This window comes from Ovis aries, chromosome 11 (genome assembly GCF_016772045.2).
Source record: "Ovis aries strain OAR_USU_Benz2616 breed Rambouillet chromosome 11, ARS-UI_Ramb_v3.0, whole genome shotgun sequence".
Classification (NCBI taxonomy): domain Eukaryota; kingdom Metazoa; phylum Chordata; class Mammalia; order Artiodactyla; family Bovidae; genus Ovis; species Ovis aries.
This window is the reverse complement of record NC_056064.1, coordinates 42,002,926-42,012,682: the sequence shown is the minus strand read 5'-3', so window position 1 is coordinate 42,012,682 and position 9,757 is coordinate 42,002,926. Positions and strand designations below refer to the sequence as shown.

Below are 9,757 nucleotides of genomic sequence, written 5' to 3'. Positions count from 1 at the left end.
AGTCGGGCTACCAGAACCGACTTGGCCTTAAAGCGCCGAGAGGCTTCTCTGGGCTAGCGAATGCTGAAGACTGGTCCACGCAGCCTCACGTGCATATTCACTCACACCATGTTTTTCCTTTCTCAGTTCTGCACACACAGCCTTCTGCCCTGTCGCAACGCGCTGCCTCTCGACTCCCCTCGGGGCGCCAGGAACCCGCGATGACGCGGTCGGCGGGCCTGGCCTTAAAGAGTTCCCGGCCGGGCTCCGCCTAGCCGGCAGCCGGCTCCACCCTAAGCCTAAGTCCCAGGCTGCCACCGACTCCTCCCAAAGCTGCGAACTACAAGTCCCGCCATCCTTCGCGCGCTCTCTCCCGCCTCTCCCGCGCCCTAAGCCGGCGCTGCCAGTGAGTGGGCCTAGAGTACCTCCCATTGGTCTCTCTGCCCTGTCAGTCACCTGAGAGTACTGAGGGGCGGGTCAGAGGTGGAGATCCGGATCCGGAGCGGCTGAAAGGCGGAAGTGGAGGCCGGAGCCTGGGACACAGCCGGGGGGAGAGGAGCGGAGCCTGTCCGAGCCCCGGCCCCAAGTAACGCCGCCGCCCCGGAGCCGCCGTGAGTGTGCCTGACCTGGGACCCAGTGTCTCCTTCGGGTTGAAGCCTCTCCGGGGCAGCCTTTCCTCCCGCCCAACCCTGGCTTAGGGAGATACTGATCCCTCCCCCGATCCGTAGCCCCTTCTTAAGGGACTCCCCAGGCGTCGAGCCAGAGCTGGGAGATCTTTTCTTTCCTTCCCTTATCTGCCCTTCCTGAGCCTTTGGAAATCTCTGTGGCTCTTCTCTGGCATGTCTGGTCCGATTGTGGGAGGGAGAGCCCCTAAGTTCCTCTCTCTCTGCTCCCAGAATTGGAGGAATCTTTGTCAGGTGTGAAGGATCTTGTCCCCCTTCTCTTTCAGAGGTAGCCCGGAGTGTTGTCTGTCGCCTTTTTCCTGCCTCTCACTCCCCATCCCATAAAAACAGTTGTCCCTCCAGCCCTGGAAGAATTTTATCTCGATTTCCTGGGGCTGGGGCGGGGTGGGGGTGGGGGTCCTGGGTGAGACTGCTCCCACAACTCCTTAACTTCCTCTCTCTCCTGAAGCCAGAGAGCCATCCAGGATCTCAGCAGAGTTTAAAGTCTGGATCACTCCTTAGGAATGAGCTGTCTTCTTGTCTTGCCCCCTCAGCCCCTGTTCTCTAGTTGTGTTGTTCTCTTGAGTGTATCGCTCACTCTTCCTGCCTCTGAACAATTTAGCTGAGGTTTGCTCAATCCTAGCTACAGATCACATAGATCAGGGTGGCTCTGCCCATTCATTATCTTCTCTCTCCCCTCCTCCTCCCCACTTGCTGGAGTCCCAGCCCTGTCCTCCCAGAGCACGTGAGTGGTTCCAGGCTGCCTCAGAGGGGACTGCTCCTCCTGGGACTGCTGTCTGTTGGTCTTTAGGGAAGAGGGAAAAGACCAGAAATAAAGAGTCTGGAAACTAAAGAGTCCTGGGCTATCTCTTCCCATCCTTAGACAAGCACACTTACCTCCTTGATCAACAGGTCTCACCACTTTTAGTCCCAGGGTCTATCTCCATTCCCCTCTGGGCTTGATCATGTAAATCATAGATTACAGAGAATTAAGTTGAGGTCACAGTAGCACCTCTGGGTTCTTAATGTGTTCATTTTTTGTAGCCCAAGGAATTCCTATGCATGGCAGAAAGTGCTGATTTCTCCTAGCGTCTCCGAGCGACGGCCTGTACTGACATCTGATCCTTGTCCACTGCTTAGGACTTAGTTGTGTGAAATGGCTGCTGTCTCAGACCAAGCTGGGAGGTTCTTTGTTATGTGGCCAAAGTACAGGCCAGAGACTGTACCTTAATGAGTGCAGCCTGACTCTGAAGGCCATGACTGACCCTTGCTATCTACAGTGGAGGAAGGGAGGGAAGGCCATACAGTCTTTGGGAATTTCTGAAGCTCTTCAGTGTTCTGGGCCATCTTTACTGCCCTTGGATACTCCTTACAAGTGTTCCAGTTGTTTTGCCTTGAGATCTTTTTGACCTCTTTTGGACAGTGTCTGACTCCTATGAACTTTCGAGCTAGACCTAGGATGCACTTATTTCATTTTTTATTGAACAACAAGAAAACCTTGTTAGTGTCAACAGTCAGGTCACAAGCTCTCTCTGTCTCTCTGAACTTCTTTGGAGATTGCTGGAGACTTCTGTGACTAACCTAGTTTCTCTAGTCTGGCCAGTCTGTGTTCCTGAGGGGCAAAGCCAGAGAAGCTGGCTGCTCGCTGGCCATTGGTCTCTGACCAAACTTACCTCCTCAGTATTGGGGTGTAGTTTCTGGAACTCTGGGAGTCCTGGGATGAGGCTAGCTAGCTTTCTGAGGAGACCTTCTTTGTTTGGGCTTGGTCTCCCAGCTCTGATTCTAAAGCAGGCTTTTGAAGGAGAAGCTCTCCCTTTCAGAGAGACAGGAAGGCATTAGTGTCCTGGGTTAGGCATGTACTTCTGTCATCCAGAGATTATAGAGTCCAAGCAGAGATCTGACACTGCTTGGCAGAGAGAGGGAGGGCTGTGGGTGGGACAGAAGCCCATCCCCTCTGATGCCCTTCTTCTCTTGTCTTGCCTCTGACAAACAGTAGGCCTTTTTCTGCCTTTATACCGTGGAAGGGTGGTAACAACTACTTTTTTATAAATCAGTTTAAAGTTGCCAAGTTCTTTTCACACGTGTTCCTCACAAGAGTGCTGGAAGATTGTGGGACTTGTGTGTCCACTTTAGAGACGATGTTGAAGGAACTTAAGTGGCTAGCCTTAGATTACACAGTCGGAAGAAGGTCGAACTGGGTCTGCTTTGGGATTTGATGTGCCTCATCTTCCCTAATAGCGGGTCCTCCTTTGGTCTGTTTTTGGAAGGAATGAACATTCGGATGGGCAAGCAGTGGCCCAGGTGCAGACCCTTTAGCATCCTCACCAGTGACAACGTCCTCTGAGTCTGGTTTTCTGCCCCACCCTCACCCTACCCTCCTGTCTTCTTTCACCCCTGTTTCTGGGGACCATGGCAGTTATGAGTCCCAAGTCAGGACCCTTCAGGGCCTGAGAGTGCATGCCATTAATTTCTTGGGAATCTGAAAGTCATGATGGCTGGAAAATGAAAGCAAAAGTGAGTGGACTCATGGTCCCTCTGGGCAGGGTGAAGGGCACAGAGAGGTGGCGGAGCCGGCCTCTGCTTAGCCTCCTGATTCTCCCCTGGTGCTGCCTACTGCTTACAGTGGGAAGAATGTGGCAGTCCACCAGGGGCTCCTTTCACTGGAGTTTACATGGAAACACAGAATAAGGTCAGAAATTTAAATTCAGCCCCACCAACCAAGTACTTCTCAAAAGGACCCTTCTTCCTCTAACCCTTGCCTGGTAAACAGAGGTGGTGTGGTGGGGTGGAAGGCACGAGAGCTTTAGAGTCAACCAGGCCTGAGTTGTCATCTGGACTCCCTCATGTACCAGCTGTGTGGCCTTGGACTTGTTGACCTCTCTGAGCCTCTCTTTCTTCCAGTAAAATGGGGATACAAAATATCTTGCCAAAGTGGAAACAAAGGGGACAAAGAAGTTAGTCTGTTCCCTGGCACAGAATAGATACTCACAAGGTCCATGGGGTTTTGAAGGTACATCGTAATTTATCCCTAGGATTCTGAGTCAGTGTTTCTGCCAGTTTTTACTGTGATGCCTGCTGCTTGGCTGGATGGTTGCCATGTTGTCTCATTCCGTGGATGGGGAACCGAATTGATGTAGGTTGTGTTCCCATTTTACAGAAGAGAATGCTGAGGCCCTGATTCTGCTCCTCCCACTGGGGGTTCTCAGACCCACTGGATACTCAGAATCATGGATCTTTGCATCTCCTAGGGACTTCAGTCTTACTCAGTTTTAGACGTTTTTATATTCAAACAATCCTGAATCTATTATAGATTGGAATGCAAAGTTTGCATATATTTAAGCTAAAACAGGAAACTTGAGGACAATATTTTCGTTCCTGCAGGCTGCTTTGGGTTCAATTCCCAGATTTCTGGGCTTTTGCATTTTCTCTCGCCTGAGTTGAGTCAGGGGTACTTTTGTTGGGGCCATCTGAGAAGTATCACTTCAGATAGGATTTGTAAACCAGGATGTCCCCCAACCCAGGTAATAGTGCTTTCAAGAGCCTTGACAGAGTAGAACTGGAGTATTTCTTTTTATTTTTGGAGTGTTTCTTAAGAAGTTCTCTGCGTTAATAGCTTGGTACTGTAGAAGGTTGGTTTTCAGAGTAACTATCCCATCTCCTGTATATAGGAACAATCATCCAAATAAAAGCTACATTTTTGAATCGTGCTTCCTGTGTGCAAGGACAGACTGACTGCATTCAGTCCCCAGGTTATGGTGGAGTGAGTGGCAGAGCAGGAGGAAAGTTGGAAGTCTGTGCTCGGGCCCCTCGTCATCCTGCCTCTGGGTGAACTGTGCGCTTTTCCCTTTGTGTGGAAGGCCCTTCTCCGCCTCCCGCCTGTGAGCCGCAGTGCCCAGCTTTTCTCTCAAAGCGCAGCTGGAACATCACTCCTCTGTGAAGCCCTCCTCTCCCGAGGGAGTCTGAGGGCTTTCCTCTTGCTTGTGCTTTCCTTTCATTGCTTGTGGTCTGCCTTCTTGTCTAGCAGATGAGCCCCGTGGGGGCACCAGTTGTGGCCTATTCTATCTCTGTGCTATCCTGGCACCCAGCATAGCAGGCCCCCCACTGTGGTTGTCCAAGGAAAGGGCAGACATTCAGACCTGCCCTTGAAGCAGATGGCAGCCTGTTTCCTCTAACTCACCCAGCGAGGATGCGGTGAGCCTGGGATTCAGGCTCACATCCCTCTGATCAATTTCTTCATCCAGCCGCCACATAGTTGCTCAGAGATAGGAAAGCAGACAGGTAAACAGGATGAATGCTACAGTACAGGTAACAGGAGGGCCAGAGATAAGCCACCAACTCAGTTTCTAGAGGGTAGAGCTCTCCGGATATCACGTCCCACACAAGCTTTCATCGGGAAAGGGCATGGCCGTGGCCGTCCATGGTCCACTGACTGCCTCCCAGCGCCCATGCACCTGGTCGCTGTGCCCCGTGGCTGTGTGTGGTGGTGGGGCAGAGCTGACCCCAGGCCAGGGTTTGGCAAGGGTTGATGGAAGTGAACTCGGCTCTGGTCCCTGGGTCCTCACTTGCACGTCTGCACAAGGCTCATTCTTGTAAGAGTGGGCCTGAGAAAGTGGTGTTGGCAGAAAAATTGCAAGGGTCCTAGAGTTTTCACCCAAACTGCACACCCCCCCAACTCCCACGTGGTTTCCACTGTGATTAATATCTTACATTAATTAGTATTGTACATGTGTTACAATTAATAAACCAGTTATGCATTATTGTTAACTAAAGTCCACAGTTTATTCACAGTTGCCTTTTTATAAAAGTTAATTACTTGGTTGATCTGGCGGTGACAGGTCTTGGTTGCGGCACACAGGGTCTTCGGTCTTCACTGTGGCATGCAAGCTCTTAGTTGCAGCCTGTAGGGTCTAGTTCCCTGACCGGGGATTGAACCTGGGCCCCCTGCATTGGGAGCGAAGAATCTTACCACTGGACTGCCAGGGAAATCCCACATTTCCTTGGTTTTTATCTAGTGTTCTTTTTCTGTTCCAGGATCCCGTACAGGACACCGCATTACCTTCAGTTGTTATAGCTCCGTAGGTTCCTCTCCGCTGTACGTTTTTTTAGACTCTCCTTGTTCTTGATGACCTGGACGGTTTTGAGGAATATGGGTCAGATATTTTATAGCATATCTTTCAGTTGGGATTGGCCTAGTATTTTTGTCACGGCCATACTGGGGCTGTGAGTTTCGGGGAGGAAGACCACAGGGCTAAAGTGCCGTTCTCACCACATTGTATCAAGGACGCGTCCGCTCTGCGCCGGCTGAGGTGTTTGTCGGGCTTTCCCACGTCATCATCTCCCCTGCCCCTTTTCGTGCTCTCCTCGTTGGAAGGAAGCCCCTCTGAGAAGTCCACACTGGAGAGGTGGGGAGTTATGCTCCTCGCCTCCCTGGCGGAGGATCTACATGGGTTGTTTCGAACTCTTGTACACAAAAGATTTGGCTATTCTCCCCCATTTATGTATTCAGTGAGTTATATCAGTATGGACTCGTGGGTGTTTATTTTACACTGCGGTTTATAATCCACTGCTACTTTATTGTTCAGGTTGTCCCAGCTTTGGTCGCTGGGAGCTCTTTCAGCTCCCTTTGGCCTACCCCCATCCTCTCGGGGTGTTTTGGTTTTCAGTTTTGTAAGCACTTCCTTACTTTTTGGCACTGCAGGGTGCTTCAGGCTTACCTTGTGTGTTTCCTGGCCTGGTCCTAGAATCAGCTGGCTCTGCAGGGCCCCTCCTTTTTAGCAAATGCTTCCTCTCAGCTGCGTTGATATGGAGTTATATGGTTGGGCTCAAGTTATTTCTCCTCTTGATGGTTAGTCATAGTTGCTGAAGCCTCCAGGGGCAGGTGAGGTGGAACTGCACCTGGGAAATCCAGCCCGGGAGATTCCTGGGAGCTGACCCCAATGGCCAGCAGCTGCTTCTCCATACTTCTCCTACCCTCATAACCATTCCTGTATTTCAGGTACTAAGTTCTCCAGCCAAACCTTCCAGAACTCTTGAGTCTGGTAGGCGAGTCCCTGTGGTCCAGGCCAGCATTCTATTGCTGTCATTCAGAAACAGACCTCCTCTTTGGGAGGGCTTGCACAGGGTTTGTGGCTCCAGGCAGGCTCAGGGCAGGCTGCCGCTTTGAGCTGTGATCCTGAATCACTGAATAGCTTAAATCCTTCCGTTGTTGTGTCATCCCTCTGAAGATGTGTAACCTGCTGGAAACACTAACTTGGGACCTGAACAGGAGTTGGTTTACAAGCCTCTTGCCTTCTGTTCAGAGCTCCATGTGTGTCCCCTTCAGGTGGCTCTGTCAGAAGCATCCCAGGCGTGGGGGAGGGCGTGGGTGGCCTCCCGAACCCTGGCTACTCTGCTAGTCATCAGATTGCTCTCTGTGCGGCTCTGAAGGCTGTGGTGATTAATGACACCAGTTTCCAAATCTCTAGCATTTGCAGCCTGGTGTTTTAAAAGGAACTCTCGTGTCTTTGTCAGCTGTCCTAGCGCTGTCCCCTCCCCCTCTCCACAACTGAACTACTTCTTCCCTTTCCTGAAAGAGGCTCTGAGATGGAAGGAACGCCGTTTGGCTTTACGATGTTTCATGTTGTGGGACTTTTATTTTTTTTTTAAGAGTTCTTGTTTGCCTGGTTGGGGGCTTTCACTCAATGTTGATTGTTTTTTTTTTTTTTTTTTTGACAATGGTGGTGGTCCCCACCCTCTGTTCTCCTGGCTTTGGAAGTCAGTCTCCAGAGAATACAAGGTTATGGTTGTTTACAGGACAGAGGACATCAGCAGTGAGCTGGTCCTTTTTCTCAGGCACCGGGGGAAGTTGTTGTCTTAGTCCATTTGGGCAGCTGTACAAAATTACAGCAGACTGGGTGACTTACAAACAAAGAAATTTACTTCTCACACTTCTGGAAGCTGGAAGTCCAAGATCAGGGGCCCAGCATGGTTGGGTTCTGGTGGAGGTCCTCTTCCAGGTTGCAGACTGCCCACCTCTGGCTGTGTCCTTGTGTGCTGGAAGAGGCAGGGGAGTTCTCTGGGAGTCTCTTTCATTAATAAAAGGGCACTCATCCCACTCATGAGGGCTCTGCCCTCACAGCCTCACCTCCCAAAGGCCCCACCTCCAGACACCATCCCAGTGGGCATTAGGGTTTCAACATAGGCATTTGGGAGAGGAACAGAAGTATTCAGAGTCAAGCTGTTGTCCTCCTCAGCACGCTCTTCAGATGAGGGACACTGATACACGGGGTCCGGGAAAACTGGAAGCAAAAGCAATATGTGAATAAATAGTGTTGGAACGTTTGGTGGAGGACTCCGCTTTGTTGGGACCTCCCCGCCACAAACGTTTACAGGGAGAGCTCTCCCTGCGTCAGCTCGCCCTCAAGTGCTTGGTGGAGTCTTTTCTGCATCCTTCCCCAGCAGCCCTGGGAGATCGGTGGTGCTAATCTCTGTTTTGCACGTGAGGAGGTGGGTTCAGTGATGCAGTACAGACTCACCCTAGGAACTGGCAATTCTTGGACCTGAAGTTTGTCTGACTCCAGCCCTCGTGCTCTTCTCCCCTGTGCAGATGGAACCTAAGAGGTTCTGTCTGGACTGTGGAAGCATCTCTTCCTCTGGGCTATGGCTCTGTTGAGGGATACGAACCGTATGGCAGATGGGTGTGTGTTGCAGCCTTGAGCTACCCCATTCGCTCGCCAGACCTAACCAGTCTGTATGTGCCTCGCAGGCTCGGTTCACCACACTGATGCACACCCACTGTGCGTCAGGTTTGATGTTATGCGCTGTTAAAGCAAAGAGAAACCCATAGTCTGCCTTTGAGAATTTTATATTGCGATCGTTTCATCTGCAACAATGCCCTCAGTTTCTCTCTCTTTCTCACTTCCAGCCCTCAAGCCCCCAAGTTCTCCAGCCTCTTGCCACCGACCACAGTCATGAAAATAGGGCCATGAAATAGAAGTGTGATTCACTCATTGAAACCTGTTGAGACCCATGCATTGCCTGACTTCTTCCCCTCACCCATCGACATTTTGTACGACAAAAATTTAACAAAGGAGAGATCAGCCTAAAATACTGTTCTTTGGGATGCAGACTCCCTGGAGCAGCCATCATCCCTCAGACCCCACAGCAGGAACTTTGACCTTGTTTCTTGGTGGCTGGGCAGCCTCTGACCATAGCGTGTGGGATGTCTGAGCAGGAGGAATTTGGTTTGCTAGATCTAATACCTGATTCTTTTCCCCTGCTTGCCTGTGAAGCATGACCTCTGCCCTCTGCTCTCTGTTGAGAAGCTAAGGGCAAAACAAAGCTGGGCAGTCACTTAAACCGGCTTGCTTTCTTTCCTTTTTTTTTTTTTTTTTTTCGTTAAGGACAGGAAGGGTTTGTGAGAGGTGTCAGTTGTTGGTATGAGTAGCTCGGTAGGCAAGTGTTGCTGATGACCCTGACTTTCAGCAAAGGTTTTTGGAGGCTTTTCTGGCCTGGGGCTGCCGTGGAAGCAGCCGCTGTCCAGGCATGTACTCCTGGCTCCTGCAGAGACCTTCCCAAGACAGAGGACTCAGTGGGCCCTCCGTTGTTGAGATCCTAATTAGCGCTGTCTTAGGAAATGAACTGTAGGAGCATGAGCAGCTCAGACAGAGGAATCGTGAGGCTTGTGGGTTGGCCGGTATCCTACACCCATTCTGACTGGCTTCCACGTGACTCAGACTCCATCCTGGGACCATAGTAGGTATAGGCTGGGATGAGGGAGGAAGCTTGCCCGGCTCTCTTTGTGTTCCACCCAGCCCTGGCAGGTGAAGAACCGGGGATGGAGTGAGGGTGGGGAGCCACCACACCGCCTTCGTCCCATCCCCCCTCCCCTGTAGTTGGATGCAGAGGGGTTTGTGCCACCAAAAAAGCGTCAGACTTCCAATTGGGCTTTTGCTTGAGGCTTCTTAGAGAGCTGCCCTACATGGTGCCGGAGATTCTGACGTAGCCTTGAGGACTGAGGTGTGCTGAGCTGGAGGCCAGGCCGTCTTAGGGAGAGTCTCTTAGTGGCTGTGGTAGGCTCGTGCACCTCCAGGACCTCTTCAAATCAGTAGGCAGGACAAGCCTCACATGGTGTAGCT

General features: G+C 51.3%; 1 protein-coding gene across 1 annotated transcript in view; it reads left to right on the top strand.

Moving 5' to 3' along the window:
* The first annotated feature begins 494 nt into the window (after positions 1-494).
* The window catches only part of RAB5C (RAB5C, member RAS oncogene family), a 21,969-nt gene continuing 12,706 nt past the window's right edge, over positions 495-9,757 (top strand). The window contains exon 1 of the mRNA XM_027974510.2: positions 495-590. The gene's annotated coding sequence lies outside the window, so the exon portion shown is untranslated. The remainder of the gene's footprint in view (positions 591-9,757) is intronic.